Source organism: Erpetoichthys calabaricus, chromosome 6 (genome assembly GCF_900747795.2).
Source record: "Erpetoichthys calabaricus chromosome 6, fErpCal1.3, whole genome shotgun sequence".
NCBI lineage: Eukaryota > Metazoa > Chordata > Cladistia > Polypteriformes > Polypteridae > Erpetoichthys > Erpetoichthys calabaricus.
Window position 1 is genome coordinate 203,035,951 of NC_041399.2, and position 16,598 is coordinate 203,052,548.

A 16,598-nucleotide genomic window follows, 5' to 3' on the forward strand; every position below is an offset into this window, starting at 1 on the left:
TGAGACCACTGATTTAGACTTTTGTCTTTATGTGATAACCATAGTGGTGCTGTATATTTACATTTACATGTGCATTGTATTGTGCTTTTGTTAATTATGAATGATTATTTGTCTGTTATTTGGTTAAATATGCCCTCTGTCTTTAAAAGTCATTTTGTGCCTTGTGTTTTGTGGGTGGTTCCCCCCAAGGGGGTGGGGTCACCTTTCAAGAACCAAGAACTTCCCTTCACCCTATAAATCCAGAGGGTCTCTCACAGTTCCAGGTGGTTCATTTTGCGTGCGTTAGGGAGATGGTGAGTTTACTTGTTTTTTTGTTCTGCTGTGATTTGTTGCATTTCTGGATCTTCGACCTTATACTTTGTTTTTGATTTCATATCTGGATTCTGTTTTGGGACTTTTGTAACTTTGAATTGCCTTACTTTGAGTTAACTCCTTTATGTCTTTGCGCTCTACTGAGTTTCCCATTATGTTAGAGCATTTTTGTTAAGAATAAAGCTTGATTAATTCAATAAAGATTTTACAAAGCCATTTTGAATCTAGCCGGGGTTTTCGACTATGTTTTCCCCCCAGTGGACATTGTCGAAAGTGTTTTTGAGACTAATGCTGAGTTGGATTTACCTCAAACATTGGATGTTGGAGGTGTAACTTGCAGGATGATTAACACTTCACATGTCATCAGACTATTTGGAGCTCTGAATTGTCACATTTCACTAGAGGGGATCGATCCATTTGACGACACAGGGAATGTTTATAAAGGTTAAGGGGTGTGCGCTCTGGACACCAAGGAGACCCTATGTTGTTGAACGCTGATGATACTGAGTGAGCACTGTTACCCGTTGGGCATTGTTTATGAAAGTAAAAATGTGGATGCTACTAAAGGAGAGAATGCTCCAGACAATGAGGGGGAACGCCCCCCTCCTGCCCCTGGTGCAGGTTGTTGCAGTCTAATACCGAAATACCCACAATGGACAACAAGGGGTGAGGTCTGGGGCTCCAAATAGCCTATCGACCAGCTCTGCATTTCATCTTTTGACTTCTGTGCATTCACATGGGTTTCCAGTCGGACTATTTGGAGAAAAGCAAGGTCGCTGCTGATTTGTTACTTGGTCTGCAAAACAAAGATCATCTATTTTTTGAACATAAAGACCAAAATAAATGCATTAAATGTGTATCACTTCACCCCAAATGCAGTTCAACCCAAAATGACCAAACAAAGCTACCTGACTTGTGCAAGATGTGACGTAACTCTGACCTTTAGTCAACTGTTTAAAGTAAAACATATAACCTGATCAGCCTGAAATGCTAGTTTTCAATACATATTCAGTATGTTTATTTTTCTCTTTATTTCCACAAAAATATTTTTTATCTTTAATTGATTTTTTTTTTTGAACACCTAATAACAAATCAAGAGTGATCTTGCATTATTCTCAATAGTCCTCCCAGAAACCCACATTGGTGCATTGAAGTAGGAAGGTAAAACGCAGTGCCCTTCAAAGTCCATTTGGAGCCCCACACGTCACTCCTCATTCTCCACAGTGGATAGCCAGTATTAGACTTTGGTAGACTTCGAAGACCTGTGGGACCCCTTTCTGAGTCCAGAACATGCACCTCTTAACTACCGAGCGCACTTTTACTTTCATTATCGGTGCCCAGCGGGTAACAATGTCCATTCAGTTCGATGATTTAAGGTCCCCCCCGTATCTGAAGTGTGCGCCCCTTCATTTTCATAAGTGGAGCCTCTCAGGTCACTACGCACTAGGTGGTGCGTTGAATAGTCTGAGAGCACATGAGCGTAACATGTAGCCATTTGTTCAGTTGAGTTTACCATTATTTAGGTTTTGGTAAAGACCTTATAACATTCACTTGTAATATATAACCACCGATAACGTGCAGTGAATCCACTTGACTTGAGCATTCCTAGTTTTCATCCTCTTTCGCTGTGCATTTAGCATTTGTTTGCTCAGAGGTTGATGCGCTTGCTGCTTCCTGAGCAGCTCTTCATTTCTCCACCCTAGTGGCCCGCTTCTTCTCTTCTTCCATTGGCATCTTTTCGCATTAAAACTGATTAAGTCAGTGTTTGTGTTGCAATTACTTAGTATGTTTTTCTTAATTTTTCGCTTAAGCTGGCACAGTCTTCAATCTGCCTCAAGAATGATTTAAGATATGAAGAGGTAGGGGAAGTGACGGCGAAGGTGGTAGGGAATGAGAACGGCGCCTACATGCATGTGCTGCACGGCCACCCTGCTGCCTGCTGCCAAAAGCTGATTCTACAATAAAATAAAATAAAAATAAAAATAGTAATAAAAATCATTACCCCGAAAGCGAACAGTAGAGGTCACGTTGTATATATGTATTAAATTTTAGGTCAACAGGTCAAATGATTTGCGAGCTACAGGTGATTTAAAATCCTGGACAGACAGACAGCCATGGTAACGTATTATATAAGAAGATTTGCTCAATCAAATTAGCTCATTTTTATGAAATTAACATTCAATTTTCATACTGTATATAACACCTTTCCACCTTTTAAGTCTCCTTCTTAATAAAGTTTGGGTAAAGACCTCATAACATTAAATGTTCATATATAGCCCCTTTGTCACATACAGTGCATCCAGAAAGTATTCCTAGCGCATCACTTTTTGCACATTTTGTTATGTTACAGCCTTATTCCAAAATGGATTAAATTCATTTTTTTCCTCAGAATTCTACACACAACACCCCATAATGACAATGTGAAAAAAGTTTACTTGAGGTTTTTGTAAATTTATTAAAAATAAAAAAACTGAGAAATCCCATGTCCATAAGTATTCACAGCCTTTGCTCAATACTTTGTCAATGCACCTTTGGCAGCAATTACAGCCTCAAGTCTTTTTGAATATGATGCCACAAGCTTGGCACACCTATCCTTGGCCAGTTTCGGCCATTCCTCTTTGCAGCACCTCTCAAGCTTAATCAGGTTGGATGGGAAGTGTCGGTGCACAGCCATTTTAAGATCTCTCCAGAGATGTTCAATCGGATTCAAGTCTGGGCTCTGGCTGGGCCACTCAAGGACATTCACAGAGTTGTCCTGAAGCCACTCCTTTGATATCTTGGCTGTGTGCTTAGGGTCGTTGTCCTGCTGAAAGATGAACCGTCGCCCCAGTCTGAGGTCAAGAGCGCTCTGGAGCAGATTTTCATCCAGGATGTCTCTGTACATTGCTGCAGTCATCTTTCCCTTTATCCTGACTAGTCTGCCAGTCCCTGCTGCTGAAAAACATCCCCACAGCATGATGCTGCCACCACCATGCTTCACTGTGGAAAAAGTGATGCGCTGTGAATACTTTCCGGATGCACTGTATAGCCATTTGTTCAGTCAAGTTCACCATTATTAAGATTTGGTTGAAGATCTCATGGCATTCCCTTCTTACACTCACCGACCACTTTATTAGGCACACCTTGCTAATAATAATACCGCATTGGACCCCCTTTTTCCATCAGAACTGCCATAATTCTTCATGGCACAGATTTAACAAGATTCTAGAAACATTCCTCATGGATTTTGGTCCATATTGACATGATAGCATCACACTGTTGCTGCAGATTCCCAAAGGTGCTCTATTGGATTGAGATCTGGTGGCTGTGGAGGCCATTGTCATGTTCAAGCCACCAGTTGGAGATGATCTGAGCTTTGTGACATGGTGCGTCATCCTGTTGGAAGGAGCCATCAGAAGATGGGTACACTGCAGTCATAAAGGGATGGACATGGTCAGCAACAATACTCAGGTAGGCCATGGCATTTCAATGATGCTCAGTTGGTACTAAGAGGCCCAAAGTGTGCCAAGAAAATATTCCCCACACCATTACACCACCACCACCAGCCTGAACAGTTGATAAAAGGCAGGATGGATCCACACTTTCATGTTCTTGATGCCAAATTCTGACCCTACCATCCAAATGTGCAGGAGAAGTCAAGACTCATCAGACCAGGCAACATTTTTCCAGTATTCTGTTGTCTAATTTTGGTGAGCCCATGTGAATTGTTGCCTCAGTTGCCTGTTCTTAGCTGACATGAGTGGCTCCTGGTGTGGTCTCCTGCTGCTGTAGCCCACCTGCTTCAAGGTTCAATGTGTTGTGCATTCAATGATGCTCTTCTGCATACCTTGGTTGTAACAAGTGTTTATTTGAGTTACTGTTGCCTTTCTATCATCTCAAACCAGTCTGGCCATTCTACTCTGACCTCTGAGAACTACCACTCACTGGATATTTGCCCTTGTTTTGGACTATTCTCTGTAAATCCTAGAAATGGCTGAGCAATTTCTGAAATACTCGGGCCAGCCCGTCTGGCACCAGCCACCATGCCACGTTCAAAGTCACTTCAGTCCCCTTTCTGCCCCATTCTGATGTTTGCTTTGCACTTCAGCAGGTCATCTTAACGATGTCTACCTGCCTAAATGCATTGAGTTCGTGCCGTGTGATTGGCTGATTAGAGATATTTGTGTTAACAAGCAGTTGAGCAGGTGTACCTGTTAAAGTGGCTGGTGAGTGTATATAGAGCACCTTAATAAAGTTTTCTGCGGTTCAAACCAATCTTTGAACTGCTAACAGATAAAATGTTGATAAACACAAGCAGACGTTTAGTTGCCCACCATAACCCCCACCCATAAACCTGTCATGAGCCATCCCTCACCGTAGACAGCCCGATTGAGACAGAGTGCAAAGGGTGTACTTAACAGCCAAGGCTAAACAAATTGAGCAATTGAAAGAAGCCTGTGAGTCTCGGACCCCGATTTGCATTTCTTTGTGAGACAATACGGCAGTTGATACAAATTGACAGGGCAGCTCTTTGTGCCTGAATAATGGGCCTCAAATGGGGTGAAAGACTGGCGTCTGCTGGGAGGCTTTGAAGGCCACGCCTTGAGTTGGTGGGTGATCTGAAATGGTTGTGGGGGGGTGTTGGAGGGGGGTCTGGACAAAAAGCACTGACCACATTAGCTGTGTAAAGCGAAGAGGCTTTGTTATTACTACAAGGCTAATAGGCCTGAGGGAACAAAAGTGCAAGGGCTCAGGCGGGCAGCAAACTCTTTTACCTTAATGGCATTTGCTTTTTAAAACACTCCCGCCTCAGCAAATCACTTTTTACAAGAGGACATCAGTGGGTTTACCTTGATCGGGCGGGTAGGACGCTGCAGGGTAGGAGGTGGAGGTGGAGTTGAAAGCCGTAGGACAAAAGTGAACTTTTGAAATCTCGATGGGCCATTTCCAGCTTACCAACATTGTAAGAGAAGAGAAAATCCTGTGGAACCATTAAAGTCAACAAGGATGAGTTTGAAAGGCAGGGCACAGATGTAAAAACTGGCTAGTGGGTGGGCATCCCACACTGCCAGGGTGGAGGTCTGGCATCACTTTGACATGTCAGGAAGAAGCAGAATGACAGGATAAAGAAGTTGTGCAGCAGAATAGAAAGAACTGCTGTTTCAATACTCCGGAGCCCCAGGTTCAAATCCTGTACCTACTCACTGTCCATGGGAGCTCTTCTCTCACCTCCCTAAAGAGTTTTCACTTGAAGATCAGGGTCCGGACTCCCAATATCAAGAGCTAATGCCCTGGAAGCCCCCCATAATGACCAACACCATTAGACTGGAACTCCACCCAGGGATCATTCCAGTCTTGCACTTGATGTTGTTGGGACAATGTCTGGCACCTCTGAGCCTTGGTTTGACAAGGACTAGCTAGATGGATGGATCGAGGGGCTTGAGTGAGTCAGGTGTATGCATGAATCTACATTGTGATGGACTGGCACAGGGGTGTCATTAGCTATAGTACTTATTGGGGGCTTATTCCATCTCTCATACTCACTGCTAGTCAAAACAGGGTCCTCCATGAAGTTTTGCAGAGCTGAAGAGTTTTCACTTGAAGATCAGGGGCTAGATGCCCAAGATTAGGGATTAATGCCAAATCCTGACTGATGGCAGCCCATTCTGGCATAATCAATGCTTGGAGTTTGTCTGAATTTGGGGGTTTTTGTTTGTCCACCCACCTCTTAAAGATTGACCGCAAGTTCTCGATGTTTTGTTCCCCAAGCCACTTAGTTATCACTTTTGCCTTATGGCCCGGTTCTCCATCATGCCTGGCAAAGGCATTGTTGGTCACCCAACTGTTCTTGGATGGTTAGGAGAAGTTGGTCTCGGAAGATGTTCTGGTATTTTGGTTTTTGGTATTTTACATCCTGCAAGGCAAAAACCGAGCAACTCCATTGACCAATGAGGAAAGACCACCTATCAATGAAAATGTCGGATAACGATCACGTAATTTAAAGGCAGTGACTGTGTGATGTAAATGACAGATGTTGTTGATTCATGAAAAAAAACAATATTGTGTATGTGAAGCTCAGGAAAAATTAAATCTAGATATCGTAATTATAGGGGCAACATCATTTGCTCAATTTGCTGAAAACCTGAAAGATGTGACTTACTGAGTTTCACCATTGATGATGTGAGGGGTCTGCCACAGATGGAAGGGTATAGTCAATTCTTTTCATAACAGACCTCACAACACGCTGCCATTTATTGTTGGAGTATGCAGTTGCAGAACCAAATCAGATGACAATGGAGAACGTGATTACACTTTCAATTATGGCTTTGGAAAACTGAACTAGGGTTGGCTGAGAAATATTTGATTTCTTTCATTGGTGCAAGAAGTTCAATCGTTGCTGTGTCTCTTTAGTGATGTAGGTGGTGTTTGTGTTAGTTGTGCCCAAAAATGTGAAGGATTCCACCATAGTGACTGCAGGATCATGAATTTCTAAGGTGAGAGGTTGTAACTGCTGTTTGTGAAAGTCAATGAGCATCTCCACTGCCTTGGAGGTGTTGAGCACTAGGTTGTTGGAAGCCACAACCTAGTGACACAAGACGAGACCCCTCTTCTCTATAATGTGTTTCTCTGCCATTAGTAATTAGACCAAAAAACTTGACTTGATGTTATCCTAGAAGAATTAAGTGGATAGGACTGGTGAGCATTCTTGGGCTGAAAGGCCTTTCCTAGTCCATACTGTTCTAAGGTTCTGTCCACAAAAACTTAATGATGGGACAAGAAGAAGATTCTTGAGGGAGGCAACCAAGACACCTTTGTGAACCCTGAAGGAGTTACAAGCGTTCAAGTGTTAGCACAACATTACAAAGTCCAATTTAGGCTTGCATGAGGCCTGTCCTCACAAAGCAGGATCCAGCCTTGGATGGGATGCCAGTCCAACATGGGCTGTACTCACTCACACACATGGGCTAATTTAGAATCATTGATTAGGCTAAACTGACGAAACCCGTCCAAGAGTTTTATAAAGAACGAAACATTCAATAAGTGGTGGAACGTCAAAAGCTGCTGCCTCAGGACTCTCAGGGTCACACTTCAATTCCAGGTGGGGTGGTATGAGTTTGGCATGTTCTTCTCTGCCAGTGTCGGGTTTCCACAGATGATGAACCTATTCGGTCAGATGGCAGAGGGTGCAAACACCTGGTGTGCCATTGCTGCTGGGATAACATGGCTCAAGCATTCTGAGACTTGACAGAAAAGCTGGCTCATTTAAAGAATGGAAGGAAAGCAGACATTGGGATAAAATGTATTATGCTTGGCATCTTCGCTATCCCCCAAAGCCAAATAAAACATAAATCAGCATCCCATTGGATATTAACAAGTATCTGGAAAGTCATTTTGAATTATCAAGCCTGAAATTGTTACATTTTTACCTCTCTTGGACTCCGGTGATTTGATGTTTTCAGGGTCCATCTTTAGACATGGCTATAAAAAGTATTCACCCCCTTTCGGAAGTTTTCACATGGTTGGTGGCGGTCGCATCATGCTATGGGCATGCATGGACAGCGAGACTGGTCATAACTGAGGGAAGGATGACTGAAGCCAAATACAGAGAGGACCTTGAAGAAAACACCCTCCAGAGCGCCCGTGACCTCAGACTGGGGCAATGGTTCACCTTTTCCCATGACGATTACCCCAAGATGATGCTGGGGTGGCTTTGGAACAAGTCTCTGAGTTTCCATGAGCAGCCCAGATAAAGCCCAAACTCCACAGAACATCTGAGGTGAGACCTGAAGATGGCAGCTTACAGACACATCCCATCCAATCTAATGGGGCTTGAAAGGACCTGTAAGGGAAAATGGGATGAGCTGCCCAAATTCAGCAGTACAAAGCTTGTAGAGACTTAATCAAGAAGACTCAAAGCTGCAATTGCTGCCAAAGGGGCTTCCACAAAGTACTGAATTAAGGGTCTGAATACTTCAATGAATGAAAGATGTTAGTGTTTGATGTTTAATAAATTTGCACTGCTTCCTAATAACACATGTTCATTTTGTCCTTGTGGGTTATTGAGAGTGGCTTGATTCGCAAAACTTGCAAATTTATCCATCCATCCATTGTCCAACCCGCTATATCCTAACTGCAGGGTCACGGGGGTCTGCTGAAGCCAATCCCAGTCAACACAGGGCACAAGGCAGGGAACAAATCCTGGGCAGGGCGCCAGCCCACCGCAGGACACACACACTAGGGACACTTTAGAAATGCCAATGCACCTAACCTGCATGTCTTTGGACTGTGGGAGGAAACCAACACAGACACAGGGAGAGCATGCAAACTCCACACAGGGAGGACCCGGGAAGTGAACCTAGGTCTCCTAATTGCGAGGCAGCAGCGCTACCGCTGCGCCACCGTGCCACTCTCAAATTTATCCATTTAATTAAATATACAACATTATAAAGTGTACAGAAAGTGAAGGGGTCTGCATCCTTTCTGAATCGATTGTATCCTCGTTGCATGTCCAGTCTCACCCTGGAACAGAGTTTACAAAAATTCATGATGATCTACATTGTGGCCAGTAGGGAGGCACCTACTGAGCCTCTAAATCTCGAAACACAACCTCATGGCACAGTCCTGGGTTCAATCACAAGATGTTGTTATTTTACAGGACTTTCACAACATTATAATACAATAATGTCCACATGACCGTCATCATCTAATTCTTACATGTTAAGCCTGCAAACCATGAGGTCTGATTGAGATCACTTATGTTAGGTAGAATGCCTAGCGGGTGCTGGGTGGTCTTGTGAACCCCTGCAGATTTGGGTTGGTTTTTTTTTCTCTAGCCCTCTGAAGTTTTTTTTTGTTTTTTCTGTCTTCTTGGCCATTGGACCTTACCTTATTCTTTGTTATTTAGTATTGCCTAAACCATCCATCCATCCATTTTCCAACCCGCTGAATCCAAACACAGGGTCACGGGGGTCTGCTGGAGCCAATCCCAGCCAACACAGGGCACAAGGCAGGAACCAATCCCAGGCAGGGTGCCAACCCACTGCAGGACACACACAAACACACCCACACACCAAGCACACACTAGGGCCAATTTAGAATCGCCAATCCACCTAACCTGCATGTCTTTGGACTGTGGGAGGAAACCGGAGTGCCCGGAGGAAACCCACGCAGACACGGGGAGAACATGCAAACTCCACGCAGGGAGGACCCGAGAGGCGAACCCGGGTCCCCAGGTCTCCCAACTGCAAGGCAGCAGCGCTACCCACTGCGCCACCGTGCCGCATTGCCTAAACCTATTTTTATATTTTTGTTTTTTATAAGCTTTTCTTCTTCATCTTGTAAAGCACTTTGAGCTACATCATTTGTATGAAAATATGCTATATAAATAAATGTTGTTGTTGTTGTTGGTATTCTCATAAGTATCTCCTCTTGAGTTTCAGCAGAGATCTCAGCAAAGTCACAATGGACTCAGAATTTACTACAGCCCAAATACTATACCTTTTGTACCTAGGTGTAAAAAAAGCAAAGAAAGTAAAATGTAAAGAATTACACATAGGAAGTAAAAATGTTAGGTCTGAATACACAATGGGTGGTGTGAAAATCGAAAGTACACCTCATGAGAAGGATTTAGGAGTCTTAGGGGACTCTACGCTACGAACTTCCAGACAATGTTCAGAAGTCATTAAGAAGGCTAACAGAATGTCAGGTTATATAGTGCCTTGATACAAGTCACAGGAGGTGATGCTCAAGCTTTATAACACACTGGTGAGGCCTCATCTGGAGTCATGTGTGCAGTTTTGGTCTCCAGGCTACAAAAAGGACATAGCAGCACTAGAAAAGGTCCAGAGAAGAGCAACTAGGCAGTACATGTAAAATATTACATGTAGGATATACAAATGTGAGATCTGAATACACTATGGGAGGTCTGAAAATCAAAAGTACACCTTATGAGAAGGATTTAGGAGTCGTAGTGAACTCGTCACAACCAACTGCCAGACAGAAGCCATTAAGAAGGCTAACAGACTGTCAGGTTATATAGTGCCTCAATGTGTGGAGTACAAGTCATGGGAAGTGATGCTGAAGCTTTATAACTTACTGGTGAGGCCTCATCTGGAGTTCTGTGTGCAGTTTTGATCTTCAGACTACAAAGCAGCACTAGAAAAAGTCCAAAAAGAGTGACTGGGCTGATTCAGGGCTACAGAGGATGAGTTATGAGGAAAGATTAAAAGAGCTGAGCCTTTAAAGTTTAAGCAAAAGAAGATTAAAAGGAGACACGACTGAAGTGTTTAAAATTATGAAGGGAATTAGTCCAATGGACAGAGACTGTGACTTTAAAATGACTTAATCAAGAATACGGGGGACACAGTTAGAAACTTGCGGAGAGGAAATTTCACACAAACATTACAAAATATTATAACCACAGACAAGTGGAATAACCAACTTAGTGTGATTGACAGTAGGACTTTGGAGACGTTCAAAACTGGACTTGATGTTATTTTGGAAGAACTAAGTCAGGGGTCCTGGAGGGCCGCAGTGGCTGCAGGTTTTTGCTCCAACCCAATTGCTTAATAAGATGCACTTACTGCTCAAGTAACACTTCTGCTTCATTTTAGTTGTCTCGCTCATTAAGATTTTGAACACTTATTGCTTATTTTACTCTTGATCTGCTGTATTCTTGGTGTTTAATTGTTCCCAATTAGCAATAACATGCAAATGACAAAAGAGACCAGCATTTTTCCATTTACACCTCTGTGTGTGTATTTATCATGCACTATTGGGTTTAATTAAACACTTGGAAGGAAAGTGAAGAGAAGAAAGTGAAGGACTGAGAATTACTCATCAATTTTAGCCTTCAAAACATTTGGATGATACCCTTAGAAAGGGGAAGAAAATCTAGGATATGAGAATGACCTGACATAGCAGAGTTAAAGCACTAACATGCCATGAAATTAAATTATTGGCAAGAATTACTTTCTAGTTAAGCAACCAGGTTAGAACAAAAATCTGCTGAAACCGCGGCCTGCCAGGACTGTGATTGAGGACCCCTGAACTAAGTGGATTGGACTGGTGAGCTTTGCTGGGCTGAACGGCCTGTTCTCATCCAGACTGTTCTAATGAACATTTGCAACATCTTGAGGAATCAATCCAAGGCATAAAGAGTTGAGGCTGCTTTGAGAGCACAAGGGGGCCTTACCCAGTGTCACTAGATTGTGCCTGATGGTTTGCTCAGCAAGTGTACAGGCCTGACTCTTAAACTGCCTTTTGGACCTCAGATCTCTGTAGACAGGTGCAATCTGGGAAGTCTGGTCACCCAAAGTGGGGCATTGCCATCCTGAACTTCCAACATGATCCATCCATCCATCCATTGTCTCCCGCTTATCTGAGGTCGGGTCGCGGGGGCAGCAGCTTGAGCAGAGATGTCCAGACTTCCCTCTCCCCAGCCATTTCTTCTAGCTCTTCCGGGAGAATCCCAAGGCGTTCCCAGGCCAGTCGAGAGACATAGTCCCTCCAACGTGTCCTGGGTCTTCCCCGGGGCCTCCTCCCGGTTGGACGTGCCCGGAACACCTCACCAGGGAGGCGTCCAGGAGGCATCCTGATCAGATGCCCGAGCCACCTCATCTGACTCCTCTCGATGCGGAGGAGCAGCGGCTCTACTCTGAGCCCCTCCCGGATGACTGAGCTTCTCACCCTATCTTTAAGGGAGAGCCCAGACACCCTGCGGAGGAAACTCATTTCAGCCGCTTGTATTCGCGATCTCGTTCTTTCGGTCACTACCCATAGTTCATGACCATAGGTGAGGGTAGGAACATAGATCGACTGGTAAATTGAGAGCTTCGCCTTGCGGCTCAGCTCCTTTTTCACCACGACAGACCGATGCAGCGCCCGCATTACTGCGGATGCCGCACCGATCCGCCTGTCGATCTCACGCTCCATTCTTCCCTCACTCGTGAACAAGACCCCGAGATACTTGAACTCCTCCACTTGGGGCAGGATCTCGCTACCAACCCTGAGAGGGTACTCCACCCTTTTCCGGCTGAGGACCATGGTCTCGGATTTGGAGGTGCTGATTCTCATCCCAGCCGCTTCACACTCGGCTGCGAACCGATCCAGAGAGAGCTGAAGATCACGGCCTGATGAAGCAAACAGGACAACATCATCTGCAAAAAGCAGTGACCCAATCCTAAGCCCACCAAACCGGACCCCCTCAACGCCCTGGCTGCGCCTAGAAATTCTGTCCATAAAAGTTATGAACAGAATCGGTGACAAAGGGCAGCCCTGGTGGAGTCCAACTCTCACTGGAAACGGGTTCGACTTACTGCCGGCAATGCGGACCATGCTCTGGCACCGATCGTACAGGGACCGAACAGCCCTTATCAGGGGGGCCAGTACCCCATACTCTCGGAGTACCCCCCACAGGATTCCCCGAGGGACACGGTTGAATGCCTTTTCCAAGTCCACAAAACACATGTAGACTGGTTGGGCAAACTCCCATGCACCCTCCAGGACCCTGCTAAGGGTGTAGAGCTGGTCCACTGTTCCGCGACCAGGACGAAAACCACACTGTTCCTCCTGAATCCGAGGCTCGACTATCCGACGGACCCTCCTCTCCAGCCACTGTAGCCAAGAATAATCACATTGGAGAGATGTCTAAATTATTAAGCCACACACTTGTGACTGTATTAGATGATAACATTATCTTTTCTTCCAAAAAAATCCATTACAAAGATAGCAGCATTTAAAAAATTGCGCTTTTCTTTTGCGGTCTGCAATCAGACACTGGCTTTATCCACTAAGTAATTTGGTTTGTTAGAAATAAGTATGTGTTCCCCCCACCAAGTACAAATGGAAACTTAAAACAGGGAAAACAATCTCCACATCAATACACCGCCATCACCACCCTGGATTGTTAAAAAGGGGGACGATGCCTGGGGGCCACAGTCAAAATAGAATCACCTAGAGAGCAGACGACCGTGCAGAGCCATCGCCCTTGTTTATAAGTCAGATAGCCCTGCACACCTGCTGAACTCCCATTTTTTAATCTGTTGATTACATACCTTCCAAACAACCAGATAGGATTTACTGTTTATGTGCTCAGAATAAGAGACTTGTAAGATCTTCCAGCTCACATGACAAATCGCAACAAGCCTTTTCATGCCAGCTATTTGAGAGTTAGGACAGCATCACGAAGCTCATTTGCTTACGAAACTCGACCGTGAATAGCTGCTGTGAACTCACCTGAAAAGAGAACCCACTGCTGTTAAAATCTACCATGTAATGTAGATGAGCTACTGTACAAGGCAGCCTCCTGTAGTGGCAGGTCGCCATTGGATGTTAAGGATGAAAACGAGCATTAACGGCAAGGCCCAATTTTAAATAAAGGAGATGGGGAACAATTTCCCTTTCCCTATCCTAAAGATGCAGAGAATACAAAAAGGACTGGTAGACCAAAAGGCGCCTCATGTTTAGGTGCATATGATCCGGAACATGCTTCCTCATAGAGCGTACGCTCTTAGCTGCTTTGCACTGCTCTCCGTATCCTTTAATTGGCAGGAGCAGGAAAGGTTTGATTTCATATGGGCAATAAGAACTGGCAAAAAAACAAAAATTAGAATTACAAAGCAACAATGCCAGGTAGGCAAACAAATAAGGGATTGTTGAATGACAACAGTACTTAAAATAAATCCGACTGTACTTGGTGAAATTTGCACAGAGCTGAGAAAGAAAACTCACATCTGTGAGATTTTTTGGTAGTGAATTAGGCTAAAGCAGTTTGCATCTTTAGAAAATAATGTAATACTACTTCACTCAGGGTAAATGTACAGTGCATATCTGTATAAAACAGTAGTACATGGTCATTAGCAAGAGTAAAATAATGAGATCTCACACCTTTCAGTCCTGCTACACTGGTCTACAAAAAAATTTTAGGTTCTCTTTACAGATTAAGGCACCAACTCCACATTCGGCAATAAAGTTGCTTTATCTCATCCAGTTTTTAAGCAATAAAAGATTTAAAGAACACTGGGAGGCTGGACAAGCTGGTGAAGAAGGCTGGCTCAGTGCTGGGCAGTGGAAAGGTGGATGGGGAAGAAGGTACAGGCCAGCCACCTTGATAATAGCAGTCACCCTATCCACAACATTTTGGTGGCTCCGAGAAGTAAACACACAGTAGCCGTCTTCTCTCACTGCACCGTAGAACAAAAAGCTTTAGAAGATCATTTGTTGTGACTGCCGTGAGATTTAATAACTCTCATGTCAATACAAAAGTGATTCATGGCCTGGTCCAACACTGTAACAACTGACCCATTTGTACTTTTTACTATTTATTTATGCTTGCTCTCCTTGCCTTTATCATACTTTAACAATTTTTAATGATGTGCTTGAGATACTGGATGCCTGAATTTCCCTGAGAGGATGGGGTAAGAAGCAAAATGACGCCTTGTATTGGCTAACTAGAAAGATTACAATATGCAGGCTTTCATGGCAACTCAGGGCCCCTTCTTCAGGCAAGATCCACATCCATAATGGCTAACATGGTACAACACCCTAGTACCTGAGAGCATGAATTTATGTGTCTAAAGTGAAAAATCACTCTCTCTAAATCAATCATTTAGACTTGGGGGTTTGGGATTTATAAATTACACAATTGTTTTATTGACTTACTCAAAAACCCCATTAAATCATTTTGTGGCTCTACTCTCTTTTGAAATATACTGTAAACACATAAAGAGTTTATAGGAATAGATGGAGATGGATGATCCTCTGTGGCGACTCCTAAATGGGAGCAGCAGATATATATATGTGTGTATATATATATATATATATATATATATATATATGTCTATCTATATATCATTAGGAAACATGTTAATTTTCATAATGTTAATTTTCACTCGTATGCAGATGACACCCAGTTATACCTTTCATTTAAATCAGATGAAGTTTCTCCGATGTTGTCTTTAATTAGTTGTGTTAGTGAATTAAAGGAGTGGATGAATGAGAACTACTTGTCTTTAAATACAGATAAAACAGAGATGTTAATTGTTGGAGGGAATGACGCTGATCATAACAATATTTTGTCATCATTTAACTCAGTTGGAATCCCAATTAATTTTACTGAATCAGCCTGCAATCTAGGAGTTTCCTTTGACTCTAGCATGTCATTTAAAGCGCATATTACAAAGTTGTCCAAAACATGCTTCTTCCATTTTAAAAATGTTAGGAAATTAAGGTGCTTTCTAAATAAACAGGATTCTGAGAAATTAATTCATGCATTTATCTCTAGTAGGATTGACTACTGCAATGCAGTGTTCACTGGATGTTCAAATTGTTCTTTATACAGCCTCCAGTTAATACAAAATGCGGCTGCAAGAATTATTACAAGAACAAGAAAATATGAACACATAACTCCAGTTCTTATATCCTTACACTGGATCCCGGTTAAGTTTAGGGCAGATTTCAAAATCCTTCTTTTAACATATAAAGCATTAAATAGCCAAGGTCCAGCTTACTTGTCTGAACTTATCATGACTTACAAACCAGAGCGCACATTAAGATCTTGGAACCATAAGCAGACCAGCATCTTGAGGATTAATAAAATAGCAATGGGAGGTCGAGCTTTTAGTTACAGGGCCCCTGAACTGTGGAAGAGTCTGCCTACTACTGTAAGAGATGCCCCTTTGGTCTCAGCTTTTAAATCCCGGCTGAAGACTCACTACTTCAGTTTAGCACACCCTGACTAGAGCTGCTGATTAACTGTACAGACTGCATCTCTGTTGTTAGTCATTAGCACTAAAACATAAGTAACATGATAGTTAGAATTGGATACTAACCCTCACTTATTCTGTTTTTCTTCTCGGTACTCAAAATGTGGCACTTGGTGCCATGGCCCACCTGCCAAGTTGTTTTGCCTGCCTAAGGTAAAGTCATCCCTGATGGAGGATCACAGGAATCGTGAGAAAGAAGGGTCCTTTCATCGGATTGGCTGGCCCAGCACTGTTTCAGCCGTGGAATGGCCAAAAGGGGGAGGCAGCTTGATGGATGAGGTCTCCAGGAGTCTAAAATTATCTAAATCCTATTATGTGATATCATCTACTGTGAAATTCTGCTCCGTACTTCTAAAAATTTTTTTTAATTTTTTGAGGATTTGTTCTGTTTACTGTACTGTATTGTATTGTATTGACCCCCTTCTTTTGACACCCACTGCACGCCCAATCTACCTGGAAAGGGGTCTCTCTTTGAACTGCCTTTCCCAAGGTTTCTTCCATTTTTTTTCCCTACTAGGTTTTTTTTGGGAGTTTTTTCTTGTC